Source organism: Bufo bufo, chromosome 1, assembly GCF_905171765.1.
Source record: "Bufo bufo chromosome 1, aBufBuf1.1, whole genome shotgun sequence".
Lineage (NCBI taxonomy): Eukaryota > Metazoa > Chordata > Amphibia > Anura > Bufonidae > Bufo > Bufo bufo.
In genome coordinates this window covers 160,400,022-160,425,043 of record NC_053389.1, presented here as the reverse complement: position 1 = coordinate 160,425,043, position 25,022 = coordinate 160,400,022, and the positions used below count along the sequence as shown (strand labels likewise).

At 43.8% G+C, this 25,022-nt stretch overlaps 1 protein-coding gene across 4 annotated transcripts in view; it reads left to right on the top strand.

Annotated features, from left to right (window-relative positions):
* The window catches only part of PKNOX2 (PBX/knotted 1 homeobox 2), a 394,029-nt gene that overhangs the window by 186,928 nt on the left and 182,079 nt on the right, over window positions 1-25,022 (top strand). For 3 of the 4 annotated variants that reach the window (XM_040431114.1, XM_040431111.1, XM_040431113.1), the window contains exon 3: window positions 9,210-9,267. The exons of the other annotated variant lie outside the window; for it this stretch is intronic. The gene's annotated coding sequence lies outside the window, so the exon portion shown is untranslated. The remainder of the gene's footprint in view (window positions 1-9,209; window positions 9,268-25,022) is intronic. 4 annotated transcript variants of the gene reach the window in all.

Here is a 25,022-nt window from a genome sequence, read left to right as displayed (position 1 = left end):
TAAAAGTGCCCTGTTGTGTGGCAGTATAAAAAAATATCTCCTCTTAGTGCCCCCTGTAGAGTCAATGTCCCCATAGTACCCTCATAATGTGTGCCAATGCCCTCTACTGTTTGCCCAAAAAAAAACTCTTAGTGCCCCCAGTTAAGCCAAGGTCCCCATAGTGCCCTATAATTTGTGCCAGTATGAAATACTGCCTCCCCTTGTTCCCATGGTGCCTGACAATGTGCCAGTAAAAAATGCCCCCATAATGTGTGCCAGTATATAAAATAGGGTCACCAGTAGATGCCCCCATACTGCTCCCCCCTTCTTAGTGCCCCCCATGTCTGCCAATATATAGGATAGAGCCCCAGAAGATGCCCCCATAGTGCTCCTCTCCCCCTTCTCCATAGTGCCCCCATGTGTGCCAGTATATAACATAAGGTCCCCATAGTGCTCCTCCCCCTCCATAGTACCCCCCATGTGTGCCAGTAACTAACATAGGGCCCCCATAGTGCTCCTCCCCCTCCTTAGTGCCCCCCATGTGTGCCAGTATATAAAATAGGGCCCCAATAGTACTCCCCCCTCCATAGTGCCAGCATGTGTGTCAGTATTTAAAATAGGGCCACCCATAGTGCTCCCCCCTCCATAGTGCCCCCCTTGTGTGCCAGTATATAAAATAGGACCCCAATAGTACTCCCCCCCTCTATAGTGCCCCCATGTGTGTCAGTATTTAAAATAGGGCCCTCCATAGTGCCCCCCATGTGTGCCAATATATAAAATAGAGCCCTCCATAGTGCCCCCCATGTGTGCCAATATATAAAATAGGACCCCAATCGTACTCCCCCCCCCCCTCCACAGTGCCCCCATTTGTGTTAGTATTTAAAATAGGGCCCCCATAGTGCTCCTCCTCCTCCATAGTGCCCATAAGATAGGGCCCCCAGTAGATGCCCCCATGAGTGCCAGATAGGGCCCCTAGTAAAGTGTAAATAAATAAAAATATAAACTCACATACTTACCTCCTTGCCGCTTTCAGCGATGCGATGCAGGCCTCTTCTGGCCTGTGTCCCACGCTGTATGGCTCAGGCGGCGTGATGACGTCATCGCGCCGCCTGTTCCGTCCTCTGATAGGTTGCAGGCCTAGTGCCTGCAGCCTATCAGAGGAAGGGGAAGGGAGACGCCTCTCCCCTGCCCCGTCGCAGCATCCATCCGTATCGCTGTCCTAAGGACAGCGATACAGATGAATAGAAATGAGCGCTTCCACAATGGAAGTGCTCATGTCCCCCTGCTGCCGGTAGGAAGGGGCCCCCTCCTGCTCTGGGCCCCTGTGCAGCCGCACCGGCTGCACATGCGGTATGTCCGCCCCTGATGGTGACTTCTTTCAGCCGCACCTCATCTCTGCAGAGTTTAACAAACAGACATCTTACTTTCCTACTTTTCCATTATCCTCCCACCTTCTCAACGCCCTATCCTGCCACCCCCAATACTGTTTCCACTGTGATCCCCAATCAGGGGCGTAGCTAGAAATGCATGGGCCCCATAGCAAAAAAAAATTATGGCCCCCCCCCCCATAACAGTGTCCCTGACAGTGACTGACCCCCAACAGGGAGTGGAGGCCGACAACTATTGTAAGACGGGCCCCGCGTTCCTTATGTAAGTGAGCTTAAAGGGAACCTGTCACCAAAAAATCACTTATTAAGCTGTTAATAGTACCTTATAGTGCTGCATAGTAGTTTCCTAATGCACTTTTTCTTCATTTAGCCTCCTTGAGAAATCGATGTTTTATTCAGCCGCTGCCCCGTGCTTCAAGTCAGGTTTGAAGTCAAGGGGGCAGCGGCCTAGGCGTCTCCAATCCTGCTCTCCCCGCCTCCCGCCGCCTTTATTGACACGCCGGATCTCAGTGCCGGGACCGCGCTCCCAGCCCGCATGCGCAGTAAATGGCTGCTGTATCCTGTAGCGCGTTCCCGGCTCCGGCTCGTACACTCAGCCGGCTTCAGTTTCGCTACTGCGCATGCGCCCGCCAGCCTTACATACTAGCGCAGTTACAGAAGATGCTGGGCGCATGCGCAGTAGCGAAACTGAAGCCGGCTGAGTGTACGAGCCGGAGCCGGGATCGCGCTACAGGCTACAGCAGCCCTTTACTGCGCATGCGGGCTGGGAGCGCGGTCCCGGCACTGAGATCCGGCGTGTCAATAAAGGCGGCGGGGAGAGCATGATTGGAGACGCCTAGGCCGCTGCCCCCTTGACTTCAAACCTGACTTGAAGCAGGGGGCAGCGACTGAATAAAACATTGATTTCTCAAGGAGGCTAGATGCGGCTAAATGAAGAAAAAGTGCATTAGGAAACTACTATGCAGCACTATAAGGTACTACATACTAGTACATACTTTGCACAAGTTTATTATTTACAACCTTAAGGGAACCTGTCACCAAAAAAATCGCTTATTAAGCTGTTAATAGTATTTTTTGGTGACAGGTTCCCTTTAAGTTGTAAATAATAAACTTGTGCAAAGTATGTACTAGTATGTATACTACTATCTAATAATCCTTATCTATCACTTGACACTTCACTAACTTACTGGGGACAGTCAGGACTCCTCTCCACGCCAGACTTTTTCTTTTTACTGTGGCAGACTGCTGGCAGTGCACAAAAGATCAGAATCCATTCACTTCTGTATTGATGACACATCCTGAAGATCAATTAGGCACACTGGGCGCAGGGGGGCGGGCAGGCAGGCTCCCGCTCTTCACATTCAAAATAGGCAGCCGGCGGCAGTGTAACGTGACGTCACTTCACTCCGTCTCGCCGCACGTGCATGGCTGGCAGTGCAGGAGGCGGTGCACAGAGGTGTGATTAGGCTGTGCCCAGGCACACCTCGTGCGCACGCCTATGGGTACGCCCCTGTTCCGGCCCCCTCCACCACCTACCTCATCTTCTGCCCCGGGCCTGCCTGCTCCAGTCCTGAATCCTGACTTGACGCGGCTTCCCCCCAGCCAGGCCTGAGCCGCGGACCGCCCACGCCCCACCCACTACACTGGGCGGGCGGTCGGGCCTGGCTGCCAGTGCCTGTGTGTGTGTGTTAATAAAAAAAAAAAAAAAAAAAATGAATGCGATCCGGACGGGCCCCCAGTGGCGTAGGGCCCCATAGCCACTGCTATGGTTGCTATGGCGATCCCTACGCCACTGTTCCCAATACTTTCCTGCAGAAACAGTCCCCCTGAAAATACTGGTGCCACACAGATAGTGCGTCAGTACAAAAACACCCCTTTATATTGTGCGCTAGTAATACATAAAAAAACACCTTCCTTTCAGATCAGACCCCCATATAAAACTCTAAATGAGATCCCCCCATCTCAGACCAAACCCCCATCTATGTCAGACCCCATATTTAAACCTCAGATCAGACCCCCATTCGACCTCCATGTAAGACCCCGACCCAATATCAGACCTCAGATAAGACCCCTATTAGACCTCCAGACCCACATACCAGACCCCCAGACTTCAAATCAGACCCCCATTAGGCCCCCAGACCCCCAATCAGACTGCCATTAGACCTCCAGACTCCCAATCAGACCCCCATTAGACCTTCAGACCCCCCAGTCAGACCTTCAGACCCCCATTATACCTCCAGACCCCCCCAGTCAGACCTCCTGACCCCCCCAGTCAGACTTCCAGACACCCCATAGACTACTCAAGACCCCCATTAGACCTCTCCAGACCCCCCATTAGACCTCCATATCAGACCTCAGATCAGACTGTAAAATAATAAAGTAACTTACTTCCTGTCGCCACTCTCCCTGTCCTGGCTGTCTTCTCTTCTCAGGGCCCGCGTTGCAGTCACCTGACCTCCTGCAGAGTCACGTCAGAGTGCGCTCTGTACATCCTGACACTGCAGGCAGCCAGGATACAGCAGCGTGGGCCCTGCAGACTAGTGAGCGCTTCCATTATGGAAGCGCTCGCTAGTATTCCCTTTATAAGATGCACCGCCTTTTATAACGGGAACAGCAATGAGCGCTTCCATCTGTATTGATGGAAGCGCTCATTGCTTCTGTTCTGGCACCCCCCTGGGAGCCGGCAACCGGGGCGCACCGCCCCTTTGCCCCACCCCGGGCACACCACTGGATGTTAGTCAACTAGACCAAGATTATTTCTCTTATCTCCCTTGCTTATATAGCACCAACATATTCTACAGCACTTTACAGACATTGGCAGGAGAACTGTCAAGACCTGTAATTTCTGCACTGGTCTTGATATATTCTGCACTGCTGTACAATGTGCCTAATTCTATACCATAAACTGAAATCTACAACAGCTCAGAGATTTGTCTCTTAGAAAACCGGCATAAATGAAGATAAATGTTCCATGCCCGCTGGCCCTTCCCCCTCCCCGCCCTAACCACAGGACAATGTAGTAACATTACACGATTTGCAACTTTTTTTACGCCAGAAAACTAGGGGAGGGGGATGATAGGAGCAATGAATAAATTCCCCCCATTGTCATCATTAACTGTCGCCTTTGGGGCTCACAGTCTAGGTTCCCAGTATGTATTTAAGGGGTAATTTACTAAGCTGAAATATGCCTAATTTAGGTGCATTTCAGTTGCAGACTGATCTTTGCCCCGTTCACGCCAGTTATAAAATTGTGAGCGTGGCATGTTTGGGGAAGGGGACGGCAGGCAGGTCTCATTCATAATTTTTACGCCTGTTTTAGGTGTAGAAAATGGTCTAAATCTAAGAAAGCTCGGAAGCTGTCTTACAATTAGGACTGAAGCTAGATGCACCAAAGTTATTGAGAGGCTGGCGCCTCTTCAGAACTCTGGTGGATCCACTGCCAGCTTTATAAGTCTTAATAAATGTGCCCCCTAGTGTATAGGAGGAAACTCCATGCAAACACAGAGAGAATATACAAACTCTATGCAGATGTCCTTAGTCGGACTTAAATCCAGGGCACCGTTGCTAACCACTGAGCCACCGTGCTTGCCCATACTGAATCTGTAAATGAAAAATCATAATGTATGGAGAGATAAGAAAAAAAGCAGATTGGTTCAGATGGACAACGCTCGTGATAAATACACTGATTTGATTTAGAGGAATGTATCATGTGTCTCTAAACACAATAATGGCTTCCCTGTCTTTGGTAGATAATTGTCTAGGTCGTGTAAACCTGAAAGGATATTGGATTGTCTCATTCTATTTCATCTTGGCTTCATGTAAGGAGAGGAAATTTAAGCAATTACATGGATTACACCCAACCTTGGTGATAGATGTATCTTTTCCAGCCGATCCTACTCCTAGGCCTTCAATCATATTGTCATAGTTCTATTATCCAGAGCCATTGACAGCTGTGTAATAAGAGCACACATGGTTTGCCTATCCGTGTGAAGTGGCGATCCCATCAGCTATAAAGCGTAATATTAGAAGTACACGGATTTCTTATTGTTAATGTCAAGTGGTAATATGATCACTTCTGTGCTATGAATAATGGCCTTTTTTATGATCTCTGCGATTCGTTAATGTCATTGCCGGTATACCAAGAAGGGGAATTTTCCTTACTCTGAGCCTTGCCGCACATAATGTTATCACAGGCTCGGACTCCTGAAAACCGATGACAAGACAGATGTTTTTTCCACCGGTCATTCTGCAGGTTTCTAATAAGTTCTTTTGAATGAGAAAATAACACAGCTTCAGTGATCTTCAGTTATATCTTATCTGTTAGTTTTTTTACCGTGATTATTATTCACCCATATCTGTCTATTCCACTGAACCTTTGCCATATAATGTCACTACCACTGATACATGTGCATAGTACTAGTACCATTTCAGTTTATGGGGGAAAAAAACACTGGGGTTTTCTCTCTTTTAATTGTTAAAGGGGTTTTCAGGATAGGATAAGTCATCAATGTGTGATAGGTGGGGTCTGACACCGAGCACCCTACTGATCAGTAGGCAGGCTGCGGTGCTCTAGTGAGTGCTGCGGCCTCCTCGCAGCTTACCAAGCACTGCATCATCCATTGGACAACAGCTGTGCTTGGTATTGCAGCTCAGCCCCAATCACTTATGTCTTTTTTCATCTATGTAACTATGTATAAGTCCATCAAGTTCCACCAATGGATAGGTGGGGACTCGAATCCCAGAAGGAAGTGAGACTCAGATTTCTACACGTTTTCATAAGCATTAATGTTGTGTACTTTTAAGAATTCATCTAAACCCTTTTTAAACCTGTCCACTGTTCCTGCTGTGACCACGTCCTAATGAATTCTATTCCACAGATTCACAGTTCTTACAGTAAAGAAGTTTTTACGCTTCTGGAGACTGAACTTTTTCCTCTCCAATCGGAGGCAGTGCCCCTTGTCTTTTGAGGGCATTTAACATGGAACAGTTTTTCTCTGTATTTCTTGTATGGCCCATTTATATATTTGTACAGGTTAATCATGTCCCCCTTAGACGTCTCTTCTCAAGACTAAACAAATTAAATTCTTTTAATCTTTATTCATAACTAAGACCCTCCATGCCCCTTATCAGTTTAGTCGCTCTCCTCTGTACTTTTTCCAGCTGCAGCTGGTCCTTTCAGAACTGAACTACATATTCCAGATGAGGCCACACCAGCGCTTTGTAAAGTGGTAGTATTACATCCGCGCCCCGCGAGTTCATGCCTCGTTTAATGCATGACAATATCCTGGTGGCCTTAGAAGCAGCTGATTGACATTGTGTGCTGTAATTTGATCTACCATCTACAGGGACACCCAAATCCTTCTCTACAAGTGACTCTCCCAGTGTTACATCCCCTAGGACAGGGATGGGCAAACTGCGGCTCTCCAGCTGTTGTAAAACTACAACTCCCAGTATGCCCAGTCTTCCTACAGCTATCAGCCTATAGCAGGGCATGATGGGATTTGTAGTTTAAGAACAGCCTAGAGCCGTAGTTTGCCCATCACTGCCCTAGGACGTATGAAGCACAGAGATTATTACTAATGATGAGCAGCATAGGCAATATTTGAATTCGCGATATTTTGCAAATTTTTACCTGAATATTCGCCATAAATTCAAGATCGGCAATTTAATATGCACGTATTGTGCACGCAATTTCATTACCTATAACAAACAATTACACAAAGGCTATATGCTAAAAGCCGAGTATGTGCAAGCCAACAACTTATGCATGAGGTACAGTCAGCATACCATACAATGGCAGCCTTGTGCACTATGAGACATACAAGATCAGCTCTGTATCCAATAGGAGAAATCCAGCAAGCCTCAAAGTTGCTTGATTTGAGTTGGATGGCTTGGGGGACCTGCGCCCCTAGATTATTATCATTAGGGTGACAAAAATTGTAAATTATTATTATTTGAATGCCAGCTAACTCTTCTCTTACTGCTTAGGAGGGCTCTTTTGTCAGGTAAACTAATTTGCATAAACTTGGGCATATGGGAAAGACATGCAAATTAGCAGAATCTGCCTTGTTTTTCAGCGGCTTTTGGCATATAGCCTCTGTGTGATTGTCTGTTATATGTTGTTTATTGTGAGTTTTACATAATGATTTATTTTAAAAATAAAATAATATAGCATCTATAAAAAGAAATTATTGATAGGTAGGAAAATACTTATAATAAAAGTTAATTAATGATAGGTAAAATAACTATAAAAAAAAATAGGTATGGATGATAGATAGCATAATAAGGATTAAAAGTAGCTATATACAATAAGTGAGAAAAGATTATAGGTCTATAATTACCTGTGGAGGACCTAGATCCTTTTTTGAATATGGGCACCACATTTGCCTTGCGCCAATCACTTGGCACTGTACCAGTACCTAGAGAATCTTTGAAAATTATAAACAGGGGCACAGCAATGACTGAACTGAGCTCTTTAAGCACTCTTGGGTGTAATCCATCTGGACCCGGAGCCTTGTTCACATTTACCTTATTTAACTTATCTTGGACCATATCTACAGTTAGCCAATTGAGTATATTACTGGATGCACCAACAGCCCCAGCACCACAGATATCAGCTCCTTTCTCTTCTTTTGTATATACAGAGCTAAAAAAACATTTAGTAACTCTGCCTTTTCCTTATTTTCAGTCACTAACCCCCCTTTACCATTATTTAGGGACCCTACCTGCTCAGACCTTGTTTTTTTATCATTTATATATTTAAAGAATTTTTTGTGATTTTGCCACCTGCTGTTCGTTTTGTATTTTTGCTAATTTTATCTCCTTTTTACAGATTTTATTAAGCCCTTTGTAAACTCCAAACACTACAGCTGACCCCTCAGATTTGTATTGTTTAAATGCCCTTTTTTTGTTTTTTATTGCCCTTTTTACAGTAGCTGTAAGCCATGGGGGGTGGGGTGGGGGGTTAATTTTAGCCGTTTATACTTGTGTCCTAAAGGAATAAAAAATTTTGTGCAATTACTCAATGTGGATTTAAAGCTCTCCCATTTATCCTCAGTATTATTATGTGACAGTAGTATTATTTTATAGATCCAGATTTATATTATAGTGTATCTTATGGTACACGTTGCCTTTCTGTGTGGATTAGGCTTTATTCATTGAACCTGCAGCACTGTAGGGGTTAACCCCCTCTTGCTCCGTGGGCAGGTACTAGGCTTTGTGGTGCTGATTAGCCCTATATTATGTGTTGTGTGTCCCACCCCAGGCCTGTGCAAAAGGTTCTGTTAGGATCTGTTTGGTTCTGCTATCTTGCTAGAGCCTGTAAATGAGCTATAATCCATTTATCTGTCTATGGACCAAGTGTGTCTGCCTGCCATCTTACCTGTCCTGTGCCTGTTATCCTGATCAATTTGTCTGCCTGTGCTCTGTCTTCTGCCTGTTGCCTGGATTTTGATCCTGTGCCATCTGCCCTGACTCTAGGGACTGTTTCTTGGATTCACATGCCCTCTGCCTGTTTGACCTCAACCTGGTTCTGTCTATGAACTCCATGGCTTAGCAGCCAGCTACACCACTTGGTTGGCACAGTGGTTCCACAATCATTGCCGGTAACATGGTGTATTATTTCATAGATCTAGAATTATCCTATGGTGTATCTTATGTTATATTATTTTATTGATCCGGATTTATCTTATGGTGTATTATTTTATTGATCTAGAGTTATTTTATGGTTTATCTATTATGGTGTATTTTTTTATAACATTTGTGTTGCATTATTTTATCCAGGCATATAAATGTTTTGGTGTGATGCTATCTCAAGCTGATCAAATTCTTTTCTTTTCTCAGATTTCAAGAGGATATTACTGATGCTCTGATCAGTCCCATTACATTATTCTCCAGAAAGGTATCTATGACTTTGATTAATGCTTTGCTGTTAAACTGTGCCAATTAAGAGGCAACTGGAGGGCGTTTCCTTGGGCATTAAAGTTTTAAGGTAGAGATGAGCAAATCTACTCTAAATTAATCAGATTTATTACAAATTTCACAAAAAAGTGTCTGCCAAGCAAATCTAAAGTTTTGGCAATTTGATTCAGATGAATCGTGAAAAAAAAGCACCCAGCCTCATTTTATTGTGAAAATTGGTGGGGAAAACAAGAAGAAGGAAGAAGATGAAGGATCACATAACCCTGGGAGGGAGGGGGATAGCTTGCTTTGATTGGCTAAGAGGCTAACAGACAGCCTTATCAGCCAATTAGGGGGCAGTATTCAGCCAAGTCCTTCTGCTAAGAATGAGACAGACACTATTCTGTTCTCATTTCTGGATGTAATAGGATGTGTTGTGGCTGTGTCTGCCAAAGAGTCGCAGACACAAGCCATTTACTAGGGTCCCTATAGGTACACTATGGGGAGAAAATTGGAGATATAATTGGGTAGATTTTAGAGTTTATCAGGGAAAGCTTTGTATAGAGAGTGAATGGGGGACTGGTCGCACACACCTAACCCTTTCCAAATCCACACAAAACTGCTGCTGCTCCCAAATAAAATGGAGAATTTTTCCAGGCTCATTCAGAACAAGCCATTGTTTCATCTGAAAAGTAACACTTTTGTGTGTATAAATACGGGCAGGCATTCTGCATCTGGTCCATGTTTGCATCATTTTTGGATGCTTGTGCAGAACACGCCACTGTTTCTTCTGACATTAACTTGTCTGTATAAACAGGTGCAGGGATCTCCCCCTGTTAAAGCATAATTTATGGACACTTAGTTCCAAGGGACATAAACCTAGGGTTTATGGCCAAAGGTTAATTTAAATAACTACGTTCCTCTTTATTTTACAGTTGTACAGTCAGTGGTTTTAACGCTGTTGTTAAACTGGTAGATTTACAGTAGATATGGAATAAGCATTCACTGCTCACTCTATCTTTTGCAAACTTTGTGGTCCATATGATATTATAAGTTTGATTCAGTAAAAATAAAACGGTCCAGGTATTATATTAGGAAGATGTACTGCCAAACATGAGTACAATGCGCCTTCATGAGTAAACATTAGGGCTTATTCACACAGCTGTTTTTCTCTTCCTTGTCCTGTCTGTTTTAAAAACACAAAGGCCCACTGATCCAACAAATTCTGTGCATACCTTATTCTGGTCCATTTTTTCAAATCAGACTTGCAAGTCTGGGAGTGAGAAAAAAATGGAATACACATGGAAGCCATCCGTGCACTATCCATTTTTGTTGATGGAAAATTTAGATTTAAAGTTGCTGCATGTACTGTACAATGTATAGACTATTATTAATTACCAGTGGTTACAAAAAAAAGTTATTATTACCTATAGCTGTTGTAATGTATGTTCAGTAAGTGGTTTTCCTATTACATCCAGGATGACTTGTGCATTATCTTACAAAGCATGAAAGCCACAGTCCAGACAGCCAGGCATACTGTGGTTAGGGTCATGTTTTAGCACAGGAAACAAATATTGGTAAACCAGAATTGTAAAACCCTGACAGGCTTCTCTGACCTGCTGGCTGGCTGCCCCGTCTACACAGGCTCTGGTAGTACGATCCTGAAGCCATTGTTCAGAAATCGCCTCATAAACACATCATGAATTATTCAGTTTTTGAAATATGTTGTTGCTTCTATAGCTCTGTATAGAGATTGTCATGCCTTGTCATTAGCGGGCCTCACAGTCTAATCTCTCTATCTTGTACACATTAGGAATAATTTCCTAGGAAGCCAGTTAACCAATCTGAATGTTTATAGAGTGTGGGAGAAACCAGAGAACCTGGAGAAAACCCAAAAAGGAAATTCCTGAGAAATGCTGTTTCTGAGATGATACAAACTTTTGAAATGCACATTTATGCTATTAAAGCCACATTCAAATATGATGGAAAATTTCCAGTGGCAGTTACAGTGGCCAGGTTTAGGGCGGTGGCAACACTACAAACCATTGAGGTGTCACCACGTCTTGCTTCTCTCTGGAGGGGATGGTAAGGCGTGATGCACCCTAATGGGAAATAAGTTCAGAGAGTCAAGGTGTGATGGTCTGAAGTAAACCAGTGTGCTTCTTTACTGGAAGAAGACAAGTGCAAAACAGTATAGGTAAGTGGTGGCGAACCTCTGGCAAGCGTGCCAGAGGCGGCACTCAGAGCCCTCTCTGAGGGCACCCGCACCCTGGAAAAAAGTCTATGGTGTACCAATGTGGCTTAGACTTTTCCTGCCATTCATCAGCGCAGGGCGCACTATGAACAGCACAGGCAGCACATTGAATGTAGGCAGGGTATTACAGCTAAATGATAAAGTACATGAAAGATATACTATATTGGATTGTAGTATTCAGGTTAAATTGCCGTGTTGGCACTTTGCAATAAATAAGTGGGTTTTGGGTTGCAGTTTGGGCACTCTGTATCTAAAAGGTTTGCCATCACTGGTATAGGTAATGCACTGAAATAGCTTTTCTAGTCTTCTCTCTGGCATTAGAAGGTTTTGTCCTGATGAAAGGCTTGAGTTAGCTGCTCCTCTCTCTCTCTCTTAGAAGGTACCCTGGCCAGTGGGCTGGTGGCTTAGGGTCTGTGGCTCAGTTGTCTGGCAGGATCCCTGGTCAAAGGGCAGGTAACCATGGATTTGTGGCCCAGTATCCCCATCTCAGTGTCTTTTTCTGGTCACTCATGCAGTCTGGCAGAGTCTCTAGTACTAAACACTGGTACCTATCTGCAGACCACTAGCATGTCTCCCAAATGTCCCTCTTTTTGACCTAATTCCCTCTGTCCCTCTTTGTGTCATAAATGTCCCTCTGGGAAATAAAGGTGCATTAATAAACTGCTGCAGAAAATATCTGTCTGGTTCCTACCTGTATATTAGACTTCTACTTTTTCATTATTTGGTGCAATTTGGGCCTAAAAATGTGTGCAATATGAAACATTGTTTCTGATATTTAAACAGGTACTCTAGGGCAAGAAAAAACTTCTGCAGGGCAAAAAAATAACAGAACTTTTACCCACCTTACCAATCCCCCATTGCTGTAGTGACAGTGCCCGGTCCTAACAGAAACACTGTTGAAATTTCAGTCTACCATGTGCTTGCATTAAGTGTCAATACAAGTCTATGCAAATGACTACGCGTTTTTTCCAAATATAAACAACTCTTTAAATATAAACGACAGAGCTAAACTAGTGGAAGATTTCTAACTTCTCAGTGCATACATAGAAAGTCCCAAAGTCTCTGAGTATTAGGCTACTTTCACACTAGCGTTAATATTTTACGGTATTGAGATCTGTCATAGGGTCTCAATACGGAAAAAAATGCTTCCTTTATATCCCCATTGATTGTCAATGGGGACAAAACGTAACTGAACAGAATACTCCAAAATGCATTCAGTTCCGTTCTCATACTGGAGAGAAAACCGCAGCATGTTGCGGTTTGCTTTCCGTCCCGGGATGCGGAGCAAAACAGATCTGTCATGACCCACAATGCAAGTCAATGGGGACGGATCCGTTTTCTCTGACACCATAGAAAACTGATCCGTCCCCCATTGACTTTCAGTGGAGTTCATGACAGATCCGTCTTGGCTATGTTAAAGATAATACAACCGTATCCGTTCATCCAACGGATGCATATGGTTGTGTTATCAGTAATGGAAGCATTTTTGCTGAACCCTGCCAGATCCAGCAAATACCTACTGTGAAAGTAGCCTTAGCTGACAGTACATTAACCCTTTCCGCAGTGCAGATTTATTGAAATAACTGCAAATGAACAGGATATATTACATTAAAGATATAAAATGCAGTTCAAAAATATAAAACAGTATAAGTGTAAACCTCATTGGTTGCCATATGTAGCTACTCCACTCCTCCTTTGCAGCAGTTTGTGTGCATTTTGCTGCATAATCTGACTACATATTTCACTGCATTGCATTTCATCTGCATTGCATAGTGTGAACATGGCCTACATGTAGCACACCATTCCAAATTAATGCACGACCATAGCATATTCCTAGAAAATGCCATTGATCACATACATCAGTAGTTCAAGCACACTGATCCCTTAAAGAGGTACTCTTGACATATATGACATATCCACCACTGGGACACACTACTTTCTTGCAAGTGGGTCCCTGCCTTGCGCAGCCATGAAGGACCTCCACATGTGCGACTGTCTCTCCGTTTGTAAGACATGACCCCATTCTCCCAAAGGTGGGACCTGCACCTATCAGACATTTATGACATATCTTGTGGATATGCCATAAATGTCCATATGGGACACCTCTTTAAAATTTTTTACCTTAAAGGGGTTTCCTACACATGTGTAGCATATTAATATGTTCTTAATGATGTCTGGGTCTTAATACCGAGATCCCCACTGTTCCCAGAGTAAGGGTGCCATGTTTCTAATGGATATGTTGTGCCTCATGCATGGTCAATTTCTATTGAAGACGACTGTCACGGACAGTGAGTGGCAGGATACTGGCAACGCGTGGTTTGATCTGACTGTTTTTTCTTGTGGATCAATAGGAGTCTGTGTTGTTTCTGGTAATGGCCACACCCCTTGCCTCCAGGTGTTGCTTATGTGGTCATTTAACCTTCCTTATTTTTAGTTGCTTCTCCCACTATGCTGTTCGGTTTATAGCTTCTGTGCCTGTGGATAGTTTGTGGTTGGATCTCGGCTGAGTTCTTCCATAGACTCTTTGAAGTTAAGTCTTTCCTTTCCCTTTTGTATTTTGTTTGGGTTCTGTGTGTTGCATTTCCCTATTGTTTGTATTAGGCCTGAGGTAGACTCCTGTTCCATCGTGGGGGAACAGGTAGTCTCGTCCCTGCCTTTAGTACCAGGATCCTATAGGGCTAGATAGGACTCTAGGTATTCCTGCGTATGAACTCACCTACCTTTGGGGTCTGTTCATGTCAGGATTTTGGTTAGGGTTTTCACTAGGAGGTGTCCACCTTCCTTCCCTAGTTCTCAGGCCTAATTCCCTGTTTCCCCTTCCCTCCTATGCTCAGTGTGGTGTTTCCCTCCCATACCGAAGCTTGACAATAACATGTATAGAGACAAGTTAGCACCCCAGTTCCTGGGAACAGGGGGTTCCCAGTGATCCTCACCTATGACATTTATTACATATGACATATGCAATGTCATAGCTGTATATAGTGGAAAAATGCATTTAAATGCAGAAAATGATGTATCTGGATGTTTATGTAATGCCTGGATGTGTCCTTTCCTGCACCCATTCATTTGAAAGAATGAGTCTTAGGCAGAACACTGACAAGAATGGGGCATGCCTTGCGTTTCTTAGCACAGACCAATGATCCATGATGAAAAAACTGAAATGTAAATTTACTTAATGGGTGTGTGTGGTATAGTAGTGCAGTCCGATAGAACATGGATAGAAATTATAGTCCCCTTCATCATGCCTTGGTTGGGGTGGAGCATTATAGAACTTAGTAATGTCAGGGACGTCCACTAGAGTGGCCACTTGCATGACCCCAAAAAGAAGGACATCATAGGCCACACTTTTCCCTGTTAAGCCATGTCCACCAATCCCACTAAGCCATGCCCCCTCTGGCAGAAACAGTGCTGCCAAGAAAAGAGGTTGCGGAGCGATTGACACTCTTACATCTACAACCACCTGACTTACATCTTCAGACCACCCTTACCTCCCAAGACCTTAAGGTGAGCTGAGCGTGGGCCCTGCTTGCTTGTCTCTCCTTCAGTCAGACACTAGAGCGACGTCCCGGCTGAGTGTGATGGTGCAAGCTATTCACTCACCACTGAATTGACTCAGCAGAGAGTGAATAGCTTATATCAGACCAGTTACAAAGCAAGATGTCGGCTGGATCCAGTGATTGACTGGAGGTGAGAGAACTCCTCATTCAGTCAGTTTGTGGCTGTCTGAGCATGGAGCCACAGAAAAGGAGGACACCCCAGCGTCCGTTCAGGCCTTGCGCCGGACGGAGGACAGGGAGCCAGGAAACTGGACTGTCCGGCCTAAAACATCTGGCCACCCTAACACCTTCTTAGAAATAGTCCTAATCAGAGGATTGTCCAGCCCGTGTGTGACATTTTCTCAGGTTTGTACACACGAGGTTGAACTTTTGCAACAAGGGGGGTATTCTTCTTGTCTTTTGGTCTCTTTCAGTAAGTGCGATATTCCCCTCGAGTGCTACTGCTGTGGGGATCTTGCGCAGGAGATGTGCTAGGCCATTTACATGCAAGATACAGCATTAATATTGATGTGCTGTCAGGTAATTTCTCCCAGTGCCAGCAGCATATAAATACCATTACAGTGTAATTAGTCAGCATCAAGCTGAGGCCTGATTGAAGAAAACTTTGTCAAGTGTCGCCTACCTGCTCTTTTTCTTCCGTCAGTCAATCTACCAAATCAAAAAGTTTCCCCTTTTACAAGAGATTTTTTATGTCAGTCCCTGCCCAGAGTCTATGAGCATGATGATGGTAGCCTCCATGCTTATTCAGTCTAATTTTCCTGTCATCCAAATAGAAGTCTTTAGGGGAAATTAGGTTAAAAGAAACCTCTTCTGAGGATGAATAACATGTCACAGAAACCCTCGTAGACATTTGCATCTGTTTAACTAGTTGAGAAGAAGTTGTGAGATTAGCGTGTGCCCTTGAAGCCTGTGCTTATTTGTATGCAGCCTACGTAACATTGGAAACTGGAGCAGTTTTTCATTGAGAAATCACAAGCTCGAAATCTCGCCAACGAAAGTCCTGTGCTTGTCCCTACTAAGTTACTATTGATGACCCATTTGTCACCAGAATTATATTTTTAGCGGACGTCTGGGACATATCTCATACTTGACATGGATGGCAAATGAAAGTATAATACTCCACAGCATGTAATAAAAGCCATCTAATCATCACACTGTCCGGGAGAGATCAGAAATTGGAGGATTATATGTATGATAATGAACGAGCTGCAGTGAGAGATAAGAGGAGTAAAGTTTCTATCATACCTTATCTCCTATATAATTATCTAGGAAGATATTAACTAGTGTGCGGGTGATATCGCTACCATATTTACAGCACTACACGTACATTAATGTGAGCAGGAGCTTATCAGCAGGGTTTCCAAAATTATGTAATTCAAGGGGTTGTCTGAATTCAACTAAAAAAGGGCAACAGTGGAAAATGTCGTAAAATAATAAAAGCAGCATTACTCACCTATTACATTGGCTTCATTCGTCACGTGTTGTTGCTATGATGTCATCATTCCAGCCAAGTAAACAAAGCCCCATGGTGAGAATTGGAGGGCCCCACTGGATCTAATAGGTGAGTAATGCGCCTTTTATTATTTTATGGCATGAACCACTGTTGCCTTTTTTTTTTAAACCAGGCAACCCCTTTAAAGGGATTGCTCATCTCAGACATTGATGGCCTATCGTTAGAATATGCCATCAATGTCAGATAGGTGCAGATCCCTCCTCTGTGACCCGCTCCTATCTCCAGAACGGGGCTCCCGAAGTGAAGGAGAGCACGCTGCGTATGCTCCACTGCAATGGGAGTTCCAAAAATAGCTAAAGCGAGTGCACCGCACATATACGGGTTCTTCTCCATTAGCCACTATGGGATTTCCGAAAACAGCTTGGCTATTTCTGAAATTCCTATATCAGTGAACAGGGGTCCCGTTCTGAAGATAGGAGCGGGTCGCAGAGGTGGGATCTGCACCTATCTGACATTGATGGCATATGGCTTTAAAGCATAACTGTGCATAATCAAAAGTTCCACAACTTTATAATATACCTCATGTCTCACATTCTCACCATTGTCAGGTTATTTTATTGCTGTTAAAGGGGTTGTGTAGTTAGTTCCTATCCTCAGGATAGGTCATCAATAACAGATCGGCGGGTGTCTGACTCCCGACACCCCTGCCAATACACTGATAGAAGGGGTAGCTACACTCATTCACTTGAATGGGATGAAGCGGTTGTAATTACACTGCGTCGCCTCTACAAAGGAGACGATGCACAGGTAATTTTAAAGAGGAAGTAGTGCTCGCACAACTGCTGCTACTCCTTCAGCACCCCCTTTAATCAGCACCCGCTCTGATATTGATGAATGGGCAGATTTGTTTTTTACCTAATATTGTTCATTGCTGAGGGGTTGTTAGATTTATATTTAAAAAAATAAAAATAAAAAAAATAATCGGTATGTGTTTACTTATTATGTGCTTTTTTTGTACCTTCTTCAGTTTGATTATGGTCTTCTGGACCGAACTAAACGAGGCTGATCCCCTTTCATACTAAACTGACTACTTTGATGTCTGAGCCTGATCAATTGTTCATAGTATATCAAGATTATTGTCATATTATCATTGTTCACACATGGTTGGCCTCTGACATCATTTAATTTGGGCATGTATTATAGTGGATATGTTTAGGGGTCTAGCCCTTCATATTTAGTATGATTAATATTGCACAAGTGTTTTATAACAATATCACATACCGTATGTAGATTTGGAGTCTGGTGGGGTATATCATCTCCTAGCAGCTCCTATCTGCAATGTTTTTAAGATTGTTTTTTATATTACCAGTGTATGTCTAATTGTGGACACTTAATAAAGATGTTTTTGTATCCTATATTTGTGGTGTTTTTGAACAGGTTTTCATTTATGTTCCCATACTGTTCTTTTTGGTATCTAATATGCTTTTGGGTATCTATACATTTATATTCAGTCTAGGCAGTCCTCTGTGAGCTAAACACATCAGCAGCACCAGTTCATGCTGTTTCCCTCACAGAGGATTGTCAAGACTGGATAAATGCTGCATATCATTCAGGGCAGCCTGAGGCTTCATGTTTGTTTTCTACCATTGACAAACCAGAGCTTCCGCATTTCATGTCTTGATAAGCAGATTTCCAATAAAATTTTAATATTACAAATAAATAAAAAGAATTGCGGCACAGAATTCGAGTACTGCTGTTCCAGGTCAGAGCGGTTCTGTTCTCGTTTATAAAGATGTCTTGACTTCTGTATCTTGGAAACGCTTCTTAGGCTGGTTTCTTTACCCTCTTAAGGACACATGACGTACCGGTACGTCATGTATGGTTCCGATCACTGCCGCCGGGCGGGCGGTGATCGGAACCTGGTGCCTGCTCAAATCATTGAGCAGGCACCTAGGCTAAATGCGCCGGGGGGTCCTGTGACCCCCCCCCCATGTTGGCGATCGCAGAAAACCGCAGGTCAATTCAGACCTGCGGTTTTCTGCGTTTCCGGGTTATTCGGGTCTCTGAAGACCCGATAACCCAGAACAGGATGGTGATGGTGGTGTGATTTCACCCCACCAATCACCATACAGCGATCCTGAGTGGTGATGGTGACATCACCACTCAGGATCGCCTCTGACTGGTCTGTGGGCGGGACGGCGGCAGATTTAAAAGATGCAGGCGCTCCTCTCCTCCTCCTTTTGTGTTCCGGAGCCGGAGGAGAGAGGAGCTGCCTGCACGTCGTCAGTCTGTGCCAGCATCGCCCCATCTGTGCCACCCAGGACCCGATCTGTGCCCCAGCACCCCCCATCTGAACAGCAGGTACATAGGGAAAGCATAGGGAAAGTTTGGGTTAGGCAGGGAAAAAAAAGGGAAAGTTAGTTTGTTTCAACTTTGCATCACCCTAAGTTAGGGTGTCTGGGGTCCACAGCACAGCTGTGTGACCCTAGACCCCCCAGGGGTGACGCTGGTCAGTGCAGCCGAAATGAGGACATTTTGGGGCCTCGTGCTGCATATGGGCCTGGTCAAGAAACCCAGTGTCAGGCATTACTGGAGTGGGGACGTCCTATACCAGACCCCACTTTACAGTACGGCCATGACACGCTCCCGGTTTGAGGCCATCCGGAAATGTCTGCATTATTCCGATAATGCAGCATGTCTTCCCCGAGGTGATCCTGCCCATGTCTGTATAAGATACGGCCGATCATCGATCACTTTGAAGCCAAATTCATGGAGGCCAAGGGGAGACTCATTTTCCGCCAGTATGTGCCCTCCAAGCGGGCTAGGTATGGCGTGAAGCTATACAAAATTTGTGCGAGTACCTCAGGGTAAACTTACAAATTTCGTATATACGAGGGGCGAGATTCCCGGATTCAACCCCCAGAATGTCCCCCCACTCTGGGTGTTACCGGGAAACTTGTGTGGGACCTTATGTACCCACTGCTGGATAAGGGTTACCACCTGTACGTGGATAACTTTTATACCAGTATCCCCTTGTTCCAGTCCCTTGCCGCCAGATCCACGTCCGCTTGTGGGACCGTGCGGAAAAATCAACGCGGCCTCCCTGCCCTCCCCCTCCAGGTACCGATCCCCAGGGGTGAGACCCATGCCCTTACCACTGGAAACCTGTTGCTGGTCAGGTATAAGGACAAGAGGGATGTCCTTATGCTGTCCACAATTCATGGTAACGGCATCACCCCTGTCCCTGTGCGAGGTACCGCGGCAACGGTCCTCAAGCCCGATTGTATCGTCGACTACAATCGGTATATGGGAGGAGTTGATCTCTCTGATCAAGTCCTCAAGCCATATAACGCCATGCGCAAAACCCGGGCATGGTACAAAAAAAGTTGCGGTCTACTTGGTACAGGTTGCCATGTACAACTCTTTTTGTACTATCCCGAAGCGCTGGCAGCACAGGGACATTCCTCCAGTTCTATGAGGCAGTCCTCAAGGCCCTGATCTTTTCGGACCGGGAAAGAGCAGGCCGGAGTACCTCGGGAACTGTAGGCGCCCGGATCGTCCCTGGCCAACACTTTCCAGGTGTGGTCTTCCATACTGGAAAGAAGGGACGAACCCAAAAAAGGTGCAGAGTGTGTCACAGGAGGGGGATACGGAAGGACACCACAACTCAATGTGACACGTGCCCCGATCATCCGGACCTCTGCATCATTGGTTGCTTCAGGGAGTATCACACTTCCATGGAGTACTAAATTTATATCCCAATTTAGCACTGACATCGGATAAAAAAACTGGTTCTCAGACTTGAGACACCCAAAAAAACTAAAATAATTTATTAAAAGTAGACATATTCGATATTGCCGCGTCGGTAATAATCTCCTCTATAAAAATACCCCATGACCTAACCCCCCAGATTAACACGGTCCAGAAAAAATAAAAAAAAAAGGTGCAAAAAAAGATTTATTTTTGTCACCTTACATAATAAAAAGTTTAATAGCAAGCGATCAAAAAGTCATATAGCCCCCAAAATAGTGCCAATAAAACCGTCGTCTCATCCCGCAAAAAATTAGCCCCCACATAAGATAATCGGATAAAAAAATAATAATAAAATGACTCTTAGACTTTAGAGATACCAAAAAAATGATTTGTATCAAAAAGGATAATATAGTCTAAAAGCTAAATAAATGTAAAAAAAGAAGACTTATTAGGTATCGCCGCGTCCGTAAGAATCTCCTCTATAAAAATACCCCATGACCCAACCCCCCAGATTAACACGGTCAAAAAAAAAAAAGGTGCAAAAAAAGATTTTTTTGTCACCTTACATAACAAAAAGTTTAATAGCAAGCAATCAAAAAGTCATATAGCCTCCAAAATAGTGGCAATGAAACCGTCCGCTCGTCCCGCAAAAAATGAGCCCCCATATAAGATAATCGGCTAAAAAACATTTTTTTTAAAATGACACTTAGACTTTAGAGATACAAAAAAAATTTTGGGGTATCAAAAAGGATAATATAGTCAAAAACCTAAATAATTGTAAAAAAAAAGTAGACTTATTAGGTATCGCCGCGTCCGTAAGAATCTCCTCTATAAAAGTATCCCATGACCTAACCCCCCAGATTAACACGGTTAAAAAAAAAAAAAAAAGGGCCAAAAACGCTATTTTTGGCACTTTCCCATTTCAATCTGTTTTTTCCGGTAACAAAACAAGGGTTAACAACCAAACAAAAGTTTATATTTATTACCCTGATACTGCAGTTTACAGAAACGCCACATTTGTGGTCGTAAACTGCTGTATCATTAAAAGGGAGGCCGCAAAAGGAAAGGACCGACATGGTTTCTGGAAGGCCGATTTTGATGGCCTTTTTTATTGACACCATGTCCCTTTTGAAGCCCCCCTGATGCCCCCCTAGAGTAAAAACTCCCTAAAAGTGACCCCATCTAAGAAACTACACCCCTCAAGGTATTCAAAACTGATTATACAAACTTTATTAACCCTTTAGGTGTTCCTCAACAGTTAATGGCAAATGGAGATGAAATTTCAGAATTAAAATTTTTGGTAACCTTGCCTCACAAAAATGTAATATATAGAGCAACCAAAAATCATATGTACCCTAAAAATAGTCCCGCAAAAAATGCCACCTTATCCCGTAGTTTCCAAAATGGGGTCACTTTTAGGGAGTTTCTACTCCAGGGGTGCATCAGGGGGGTTGAAACAGGACATGGTGTAAATAAACCAGTCCATAAAAATCAGCCCTCCAAAAACCAAACGGCGCACCTTTCACTCTACGCCCCGCTATGTGGCCGTACAGTAGCTTACGGCCACATATTGGGTGTTTCTGTAAACGGCAGAGTCAGGGCAATAAAGATACAGTCTTGTTTGGCTGTTAACCCTTGCTTTGTTAGTGGAAAAAATTGGTTAAAATGGAAAATAAGGCAAAAAAATGAAATTTTCAAATTTCATCCCCATTTGCCAATAACTCTTGTGCAACACCTAAAGAGTTAACGACGTATGTAAAATCTGTTTTGAATACCTTGAGGGGTGTACTTTCTTAGATGGGGTCACTTTTAGGGAGTTTCTACTCTAGGGGTGCATCAGGGAGGTTGAAACAGGACACGGTGTAAATAAACCGGTCCATAAAAATCAGCCCTCCAAAAACCAAACGGCGCACCTTTCACTCTACGCCCCGCTGTGTGGCCGTACAGTAGTTTACGGCCACATATTGGGTGTTTCTGTAAACGAAAGAGTCAGGGCAATAAAGATACAGTCTTGTTTGGCTGTTAACCCTTGCTTTGTTAGTGGAAAAAATGGGTTAAAATGGAAAATTAGACAAAAAAATGAAATTCTCAAATTTCATCCCCATTTGCCAATAACTCTTGTGCAACACCTAAAGGGTTAACAACGTATGTAAAATCAGTTTTGAATACCTTGAGGGGTGTAGTTTCTTAGATGGGGTCATTTTTGGGTGGTTTCTATTATGTAAGCCTCGCAAAGTGACTTCAGACCTGAACTGGTCCCTAAAAATTGGGTTTTTGTAAATTTCTGAAAAGTTTCAAGATTTGCTTCTAAACTTCTAAGCCTTGTAACATCCCCAAAAAATAAAATATAATTTCCAAAACAATTCAAACATGAAGTAGACATATGGGGAATGTAAAGTCATCACAATTTTTGGGGGTATTACTATGTATTACAGAAGTAGAGAAACTGAAACTTTGAAATTTGCTAATTTTTCCAAATTTTTGCTAAATTAGATATTATTTTGTGCAAAAAAATATATAAATTTGACTTCATTTTACCAGTGTCATGAAGTACAATATGTGACGAAAAAACTATCTCAGAATGGCCTGGATAAGTCAAAGCGTTTTAAAGTTATCAGCACTTAAAGTGACACTGGTCAGATTTGCAAAAAATGGCCTGGACCTGAGGTGAAATAAGGCTGTGTCCCTATGGGGTTAAAGAGAATCTGTAAGCTAGAAAACACCCCAAACAACTGTAAATGGAGTAAATGACTCTGAGTCCGCTGGGTAATTTGTATCTTCATACTCTCTCTTATTCCGATGCTGTGCCCCCGCAAACCAGCAGCAAAATCCAGTATGTGTGCACGCTCGGGAGTCCTCTCAATGCATTGTTCAGCCGGATTGCAGAAGGACAACATATGAAGATAAAATGATATAATCAGATTCCATGTCATTTTCATTATATTCCACTTACTGTAGTTTGGGTGGGTGGGTGTTTCGCAGCTGACAGACTTTCTTTCATTTGACTTTATTTTAGTGTCCTAGACAGAAACATAAAACTCATACTGCTGCAGGTCTGGTGGATTTAAAGGAGCTGTCTAGAGTTGGAAAAGATTCTTCCGGAATCAGCTCCACCCCTGTACATGGGCTGTGTTTCATTTAAGTGAATGGGGCTGAGCTGCAATGCCACCCACAAACTGTGGACAGGTAGAAAGCAGACATGTTTTTAATTCTAAATCTGGATAACAGCTTTAATTGAGGATTTGGGCGCTCTGATGCAATCGCTAAGATGCAGACACATTACAGACCTCTGGAACAAGCCATAAAGTACTAAAAAGTACTTTAATATTGTTAGGCCTTTTATCAATATCAGATCAGCAGGGGTCCATCACCCTGCAGCGGTTCTGCAGTAGCTTCATCCATTTTTATAGTGGATGGAGCTGGTTACTACAGTGCTGCTCCCATTCCCCTCTATAGGGACAGCACAGCAGTACCAGATCAGTCCACCACAGAAATAGACGGAGCTGTGTAGCTCTGGCCCCAGAGCTGATGGGCCCAGGTGTGGGGCGTTGGGCCCCTGCTGATCCTATAGTGACAGCCTATCAGGAGGATAGAGCATCAATATTAAAGTAGCGGAAAATCCCTTTAAAGAAGCTCTAAATCCAAAACATATTTTAGGTTATTGTGCTATTTCAGAGGGAGAGGCTGAACGTAGTGTTCTCCATGTCTCCCTATGATCAATAGTTTATGTCATGTGCATTCCACAAGCTTACCGTACATCAACTTTGGAAACTTCACCCTTTATCCAATAAGATGGAGTTCCTGAGTGCCCCCCTGTCTTCATTAGCTAAACATACCCGAGTGGGGCATATGGCAATTAGTTGTCAGTGGCTGACATGGTTCACATCGGCGTTATTGAATTCCGTTATAGGTGTCGTTATAAGACAGTTATAATGGAATATAACGGAATTCTAGGATGGAGTGCAAAACGGAAGCCTTTAAGAGGCATCTCATTTTTCTCCATTTTAATACATGTCTATGGGGACATATCGACAGGACTATTTTTTCCATCATGTAAAACGGAAACAAATGGAACCGTTATGTGCCCCCCATAGACATGTATTAGGACGGAGCAAAACGAAATGCCTCTTAAAGGCTTCCGTTTTGCATCCCTTTCTAGAATTCCGTTATATTCCATTATAACTCTGTTATAACGGAACTTATAACGGAATTCAATAACGCCATTGTGAACCCGGCCTAAGATGCTATTCCAGTAAATGTCCGTGATTTTGCGGCATGGGCAATCATAGGATTACCATTGTGTATCTGTGCTGTACGTAGAAGTAAGGGGGCTAAACGGAGCCCATCTCTGCCGTGACCCACACATGCTTCTCGCTGTCCCTTCCCAAACAATTTTCTTCTTAAGCAGCAAACGAATGTTTTGCGCAAAGCCTCCCCTGCAGCTGTCGAAAGGATTTCATTCCTTCAGCCGTTTACTATTTTTGATAGGGCTGTTAACGGCTTGATTTAGGGATCAGCTGCGTAATAAATTGTTTCATATTTTGGGCCTTTTCTTTTTTCAGATTTCTTTTCAGATCTCACCCCTGAGGCTTAGAGCGGTGTTTGAGACATGTCAGCACCGTGTCCCTCGGCTCTCCGTCATGTCAAAGCTTTGCCTAATCCCTCGCCCACCCAGAGCCGGCTGCTACCAGCGCAACCAAGTACCTGTTTGTGATATGAAACACACCCCAGCGCAATAA